The following is an 8,578-nucleotide window of genomic DNA, read 5'->3' as shown; positions in this document are numbered from 1 at the left end:
AGTTTTAAATAATGCTCCTTACCATTCAAGGAAAATGGAAAAAATTCCTAATTCACAATTCAGAAAGAGTGATATCCAACAATGGTTGAGGGAGAAAAATATTGATTTCACCCCTGACCTCATAAAAGCGCAATAGTTGCAGATAGTCAGGCAGAACAAAGAAAACTTTGAAAAATACATTGTGGATGAAACCGCAAAGGCCCAAAATATTACTGTACTTAGATTACCGCCCTACCACTGCGAACTGAACCCTATTGAATTGATTTGGGCCGATGTCAAGAATTTTGTGGCAGATAAAAACAACACATTTAAAATGGCTGACGTCCAAAATCTTTTTCAAGAGGCTCTCTCACGGGTTACTTCCGAAAGATGGAGAAAGTGCGTGAAACATGTCAAACAAAAAGTTGAGGTAGACATGTGGAAACTGGATAATATTATGGATGATATAACACCAGTCATCGTCAACTTAGAGGAAAGTTCTGCATCTTCTGACGACACTACGGGGTAGTCACTTTTAAAAAAAAAATATTGTTACACATTTATATACATAGTATTTATTAAAGTGGGAACTTTAGATTAATTGTTCATTACTCAGACTCGTAGATAAGCATACACATTTTTCACCGGAACTGGAACACTCAAAAAGTTTTAAAATATAACGCTCTCGGAATTCAATTTATTAGTACACCTCTGCGTTATCACGTTCTTGACGCGTGATCACTTCATGCTGCAATGTTTACCGCTGGCCTCTTGGATTTGGATATACTATAAATATCGAGTGACCAGCGGTATTCCACAGGGTACAGTGCTTGGTCCTCTTCTTTTTTTGTTGTTTACGTCGGATCTTCCTTCCTCTCTTCGATCAATGTGTGCATTATTCGCTGATGATACGAAGCTATACAATTTTCCTCTTACTTGCGCTGATGTCCTCAAGAAAGACTTAAGTACCTTGAATGAGTGGTGCAGGCAATGGATACTGCCTCTTAATTTGGACAAATGCTGCGTACTCCATGTGGGCAAGAAAAATCCCAAAACCGAATACTTCATCGACGGCAGATTGTTGAAGAGTGTTGACGAGCACTGTGATTTGGGTCTAATAGTAACATCCAATTTTTCCTGGACCAGCCATGTAACTTCTATTTGTAATAGAGCTAAACAACTATGCCACTCATTGTATCGTTCTTTTCATGGGTGCAGCTTACAAACGTGTAGGCTTCTTTATCTCTCGTATGTTCGCCCGATGCTGGAGTTTGCCGGTCCCGCTTGGTGGCCTTCACTGAGGAGGGATGTGGATGCGTTAGAAGCTATTCAACGCGCTTGTACACGGCTACCCTTTGGTCGTGACCGTCCAGGCTACGATGCACGACCCCGGCTTCTCAGTATCCCGAGGTTCGAGCAGCGTCGTGAGCGAGGTGACCTCATCCTTGCCTACCGAGCATTGCACGGTTATGCTGTTGCTGATCTACAGTTCATGTTCAAGAGGAACTTTAATCACCTACGGGGACATCCCTTTAAGCTTGCCAAGGAAAAGTTCAGAACTATCGTCCGACAAAACTTCCTATCGAACAGAATATTTGAGCGCTGGAACCGACTGCCAACCGACGTGGTGACCGCTACATCGGTTAATGTTTTTAAGAATCGCTACGACAGATGGATCTCTTCTCTTTGAATTTTGTTTTTTTTTTAATTTACTTTCAAACATTTCATGTATTGAGTTTATAGGTACTGTTACCTCAACTCTTATTATAATAAATAATAATAATAATAATATCAGTTGAGAAAGCCTGGACATTTTAAGGGACCTGAAGGAATCGATGCGCAGTGTTGCAGAGTCACTTAAAATAATTGCCGACAGTGTTGCAAAATAAAAATTTCACATTTTAAATCTTGTATTTTATTATTCAAACAAAGATCACACTCATACAAAAGACATGAAAATTACTTATTTCTTTCTAAGAAGTTATAATTAGATTGGTTATTATTATTATTTCAGTCGGCTAAAGTTCAGCTTTTTAGGTTAGCGACCAAGTTGATCTTTAATTCTTCTACTGTAATCTATCAATTCTTGAGAAAGTTGCCATAATAAGTAACCTTGAAGTAATGGTATTACTGAGAAATCCTAGATTAGTTATTGATATAACCCAATTCTCAGTGCAGCAACTGGTTTCACATTTTGAAATAAACTTTGCAAGTCACATACTAATAATTTATTCTCAATATGATATCAATCATGCACATTCATGAATGCAGTGTTAACTGCTGAAATAATTTCGGATGAGGTTTGCTCGGGATATGTTTCCATTCCTAGCCATCATAGTATCACTTATGTTCAAATTATATTCTTCCACTGGTAAGGGTTCAGCTTCAAAATCTATATTCAGACGACCTGCTACACATATATTATGTAGAATTGCACAAGCACTTGCAATATGTCCTACTTTGTTGGGATCATATCTCAAGATTCTACCCAGACACTTGAATCTTCCTTTGTATACTCTTATAGCCCTTTCTACACAGTTACGTGCTTGGATATGTCGTATATTGTATATGGCTTCCTGAGATCCAGGTGATGGGTTCAACACGGGAGGCATCAAGCAGGGCTCTTGGGGATAACCAGAATCTCCAATCAGCCATGAGTTCCGATCACCTAAAAAATATGAGAATTACAACTAATTCAACTCTTATATTATATTAAAGAACAAACCTCTGTTAAAGCATACTTCTAATTCTCTCCGAACCAATGAATTTCGTCATATGAAAGCATCATGGGTTGCTCCACCATACCTTCAATTCAAGTCGAGAATTCTCAAATCATGGTCACAAATCTAAAAGATAATTTGTTACATTCTGATAACATTTTGAATCATTATCAACATACAATTTGAACATTTTTAGAATGGTAACTCTTGCGGTTGATGTAATTATGGTCTCATTATTTCTGAGTGAGTACAATCAACAGCCCCAATAACACCGGGCAAATTTCTAGCTTCCATGAATCAAAATTTTATTTGTTCTTTTTCCTGTGCTGTTCTTGGAAATGATATCCACTGTTCAGAAAGAACATTGATTATAGCATTGGTAACTTCTTCTACTGACCTAGAAACAGCAGATTGGGATATGGATATATCAAAAGTTCTTCCTAACACTCGTTGATAACTGTCAGTACCATAAAATGAGAGTGCGGCACAGAATTTTATGCTTGAATTAATGACTACAGGGTTTCTACTTTGTTTCAAACGTGGAATTATCCTATTCAATATATACTGTGCCATATCTTTATTTAATCTGAACAGCTGCATAAATTTGTTATCCTCAATCGAAAGCGGTTACTTGTCTCTCGCATATTTCTTCTTTCTAACTTTTCGATACGAATTTCCTCCAACCTTTCCTCCTCCTCGGCTATCAAAATATTTGCTATAATGATTGGGAACATTTAAATATCATTCACTAACTCACAATTCACAATAACTCACTCACAGATAGTGTGTGTCTATACTGTGGTTATGTTCAATACCACAGAACACTGACTCATTACCAAAGTCCAAAATGTTAGGCTAAGAGCGGCTACACACTGCCCAACTCGGTCTGGCCGACAGCCCGACTTGGTCGGGTTGGAAGTGAAATCCGGCCGTGTAGCTGCGTCAGCCGACAGAGGATTTGCCAGGTCTTGTCGTATGGCCTAGCCATCCAACTGCATGACCGACCGACTTAATTGGATCGTGTGGAGCTTTGTGGGGTGACACGGGCTCATTCTGTATTCAGATGTCGACGGGAGAGGAACTCGTTGATGAAAGAATTGTTGTCACGGAGAGCAAAATTTCCACAGAACTCAAAGAAATGTAAAGGGAATTTAGATGTGGTATGGGACTTATCATTATGTATTATCTTCAAAAGATTATAGCAATAGAGATGCTTGAAATCAAGCCTTGAAAATGTTGATGGAAAAATGGAGGTCCTCAAACGAAAAAAAGTGTGTGGCCACAGTGAAAAAAAAAATTGAAATATGTGGTCTATCAATGAGAGGCAATATGAAAGTCGTAATCCATTCTGAAATAATTTTGGAAATCATCACTATCCAATTCCTTGAGCACATTCATATGACTGAACTCGTTCAGCAAGCCATTTTTTAGTCCACTTTCGTCTTTTTTTCATTTCTCGAAGTTGTACAAGAGATAATGCTGTTAGAGCAATTCCTATTTCTTTCTTTCGACACAACAAAAAATATAGTGGAGATAAACAAGAATGTTTAGGAAAATATGGAGAAAATTACAATAATAATAGATCTCGAGGAACAAACCAGGAGACAGTGGAAGCTGAAAGGTATCAAGACCATCCCTATTGTCATATCTGATACCGAAGAAACTACTAGAGAACTTGAGGAAACTTCAGTTGGACGAAAATATCTATAGAGTCATGTAGAAGGCGGTAATGCTGGGAACGGCGAGAACTGTACGCAAGTACATGGGGAATGCAGAGGAACACCGTCTGCTCCGACACGAAGTGCGAGTGGAGCAGGAATCCAACCTACAGCAGGGAGGCGAGGAGCGACCCGGACCCGACCACCACCACGAGCCCGAAAACCTGGAAAGGGCTCCAACAGAGCTTAATTCCTTTGATATCTGAGACATCTGGGATAAGTGAATTTTCCTCTGGAGAGGAGTGTGAAAGCCGCAAGGCTAAAGTCATAACGTTTATTTCTGTGTAGCTACAGGTATAAACATTTATCTCGGAGGTACATGATTTATTAAATTAATCGTGAAAATTTTTCAGTAGTCATTTTTTCTAGTCCTAAGTGTCGAAAGCAGTGAAGCAGTGAACACAAAAAAAAAAACAAATCTCTGGAGCCATGAAACAGTTGTCTACATATTAGTTATAATTTTTGTGGTGGTTTCTCAATATCTTCTAATATATCTGTTGTTATGGATTCATTATAGCATCGAAGTATGTTCTTCCTTTTTCCATTACCCATTTTTTAAGTTTATTCTTTTGGGCCATAGGATTCTTGATGTTTTTAAGGTCCATGGGGACCATGTCATATAGACGAGGTGCCAAATAGCTGAAACATCTCTGGCCTATTCGCTTTTCCGCTCTTGGTTTGTATGATTTGTTCCTTATATTTCTCGTTTCATATACGCAGTCCGGAAGTTTCAGCTTTATTTTCCCCTTACTTATAGTATTTAATATCTGTAGAGCAAACAGCTGAGAAGGATCCATGACATCTGACAAAGTATACAGCCCATCGGACGGAAACAAGAGGGGTTTGTTGTAAATTACACGGAGCAACCACTTTTGCATAACTTCTACTCTTTTTTTATGAGTCTTTTTTGCTCCACCTCATCCTATAATGCCGTATGATATTTGAGACCGACAGAGAGCATCGTACACTGTTTTCAACTGGGGAATATCAAGTTATTTTCTTAAAAATTTGATTTTGGTAAGTAAACATCCAAGTTTCACCACTAACCTATCTTTATGACATTATCCCACTTCAAGTGATTATCGATTATGATTCCGACGTATTTTACTTGATCAGCTTCTGCAATTGCCATCGAACCCTCGACAACCAATTTGCCCATGTAAATTCATAAGGAGAAAATGTTAAATATTTTGTCTTATTGTAAGCTTTTTTCCTTCGAACCACAGGCTCACATCTAAAAGATCTTTTTCTGCTGTTCGCTTCAGATTTTCCCAGGTGCTACCCTTGTAAATGATAACGGTGTCGTCTGCGAAACTGATTACTTTCCCTTTCTTCTTCATAAGTAGTAAACTGTAGTATAAATAAATAGTAGAGGCCCCAACACGGTTCCTTGTGGTATTCCATATTTGACTTGCTTAGCACTACTTTTAATGAGTTCCTATTTATTTATTATCATAACAGATGGTATTTTTGCTCCAATATGAGTCACCCACCCTGACAACCATTGATCTTTAGGCCAGGAAGCTGCGCAACCATTCCAGGAGGATTCCTATGAATGCTAAGTTATATAACTCATTCATTTTTAATGGTATAGGCAAGCAATCGAATGCAAGCGACAGGTCGAAGAACAGCCAGCGACACATAGACCATAATCCAACCATCTAGAAGTACTTTCAACAATTTTTCAATGATTTTGAAAATATTACTGAGGATTGAAATTGGTCTGTAGATAATGAGGGCTACCGCGTATGGATTCGAAGCTAGATGTGCTAGTGTAGCAAGAGGTCCACATCATAGATTCAAGTATATGATTTATATTGAGTTTATGTTCTCCATATTTTACTTATATTGATGATATTGTGTTTTATGTTACGGAATAAGTGAAGCCAAATTATTGTCAAAAAGAGACTTACACACAAAATTCAAAAATGACGAACAAGATATCAATAAGATAAGATAAGTAACCAATTATTTTCATATTCACTTTCTCCAATATTATGATCTGGGAAATGACGAGTCCCCGTCATCGTAGACAAACAAATCTTGCATTATTTTCTCTATGTTTTGGATCTCACTCTGAAGAGGCACCAACTGTTGAGCGCAGAAACTCCAAGAACTCCAACTGGTTCCGGAAGTGGAAAATGAAAATTAATCCTGCCAAGTCGCAGTTTATAATTTTCGACTACAAAATCTACTCTACATCATCAATTCTTGAAATCAATGATGAGATTATAAAAGCTGTTCCTTCTATCAAATATCTTGGTGTGCACATTGACAATAAATTGAACTTCAACCTGCATACCAAGTAGATGAAAAGAAAAAACATATCAAGAGCTAAATAGTTTTCCAAATTGGTCTACAGAAAGCAAGGCATAAGCATTAAAAGTGCGTCACTAATATACAAAACAATCTGCAGACCCATATTAGAATACTCCCACTCATTATTTGCAAACCTCAAGCCTCCAGCGATTAAAAATCTCACAGTAGCAATGACAACAGCATTGAGACCCATAACGCGAATAAGACATCCTAATAATAAACTTCATAATCCTACAAATCATTTACTCTACCTGAAAACCAGACTAGAGCCTATTGACATAAGAATGAGGAGGCTGAATAAGAAATTCTATGATAGGTTACGGCAACTACACGATGTCATCGCCCAATATCATGAGGAGGGAAGGAATACATCCAGAAGAAAACATCCAAAATTACCACTATTAATCCAACTCAAAAATATTCAATAAGGAGATGTAAAATATTTGACTTTTAGCTTTTCCCTTAAGCGATATAATTGATGTAGTCAAAATTGTTAAAATTTAATGCAACAAAAATTGTAAAATACATGCCGAAGGACCCCTGGTCGATGGCCAATTGCATAGAAATAAAAACATTCGATAATAATAATAAAATTCAAATTTACAATGTTAAAACTGATTATTGTGGGTTATCCTTCAGATATAGATATATGTATATACAGGCTTTGCCACCAGAAACGACCTGGCTGCTAAACTTACGAAAATGGTTATGGCATCTCAGAACTTTGATGACCCTAGGCTTTTCTGAAGCAAATAACACGTTTGTGAACATTATTGCAGTATACGCACCCACTTTGAACTCCTCTGACAACTGAATGGTCACTTTCTACGACACACTCATTGCTACATTTAGTGAAATCCCAAAACGGGAACGAATTTTTCTCCCTGGAGACTTCGACGCCAGAGTGGGTAGATGTTAAGACTCAGAACTGTGGCCAGGAAAAATAATGAAACACAGCACATACAGCGTCAATTCGAACGGAGAACGTCTGCTGGCTCTTTGTGCAGAACACAATCTATGTATAACGAACACCTATTTTATTACGAGGGCCAATTTAAGGGGTACCTGGCGTCACCCGCGCTCATGGCATTAGCATACTCTCGACTATGTGATTATGAAGAAAAGATCTCGAAAAGGTGTTGGTCACTAAACCCAGAGCAGATCAAGAGTGCTGGACTGATCATAGACGGGTAATCTCGATAATGAATATCTCAATACTCCCAAAATACCAACGCAAGCCAAAGGTACTAAGAGAGCGCCTTCAAATCTCCAAACTAGAAAACCCTTCTACGAAGAAAAGATTCACAGCTGCCGTTAAAGATAGCATAACACCACCAGATTATAACGACGACATTCAGAGTCATTGGCTCTGCTTCAAATCATCCCTTACAAATACAGCGAAAGGAAATATCTTAAATTAGATTAGAGGAGAGCCGTAAGGTCATCCAACCTCGCATGCATCTTGACCTAAAGATCTATTGTGCATCCCCGCGCTGTTTACCAGGCAGTCAGTAAAAACTCAATGAACTTCACCACCTTTCTGGGGACCACATCCATTACTTGTTTAGGCTCTAGGAACAACGAACCAAGGTGCTGTAGCCTTCTCGCACTCGCATAACAAGTGTTTCGCTATTTCACTGGCTTCTTGACAGAAGCGACATGTATTATCGGAGTTCTTTTCATATGTTTGAGATGATACATCACGGGATATTGCCCTGTGAGTGCGCCGGTCAATTTCCCCAGTTCTGGCCTACTGAGTGAGAAAATTTTTTTGGTACATCTCGTTGAGTAAGAGAGAAATGACTTGGCCTGTCTTTGACCATTGATCGTGCGCCAGGACGC

Source organism: Coccinella septempunctata, chromosome 5 (assembly GCF_907165205.1).
Source record: "Coccinella septempunctata chromosome 5, icCocSept1.1, whole genome shotgun sequence".
NCBI classification, from domain to species: Eukaryota; Metazoa; Arthropoda; class Insecta; order Coleoptera; family Coccinellidae; genus Coccinella; species Coccinella septempunctata.
This window is presented reverse-complemented; position numbering follows the sequence as displayed.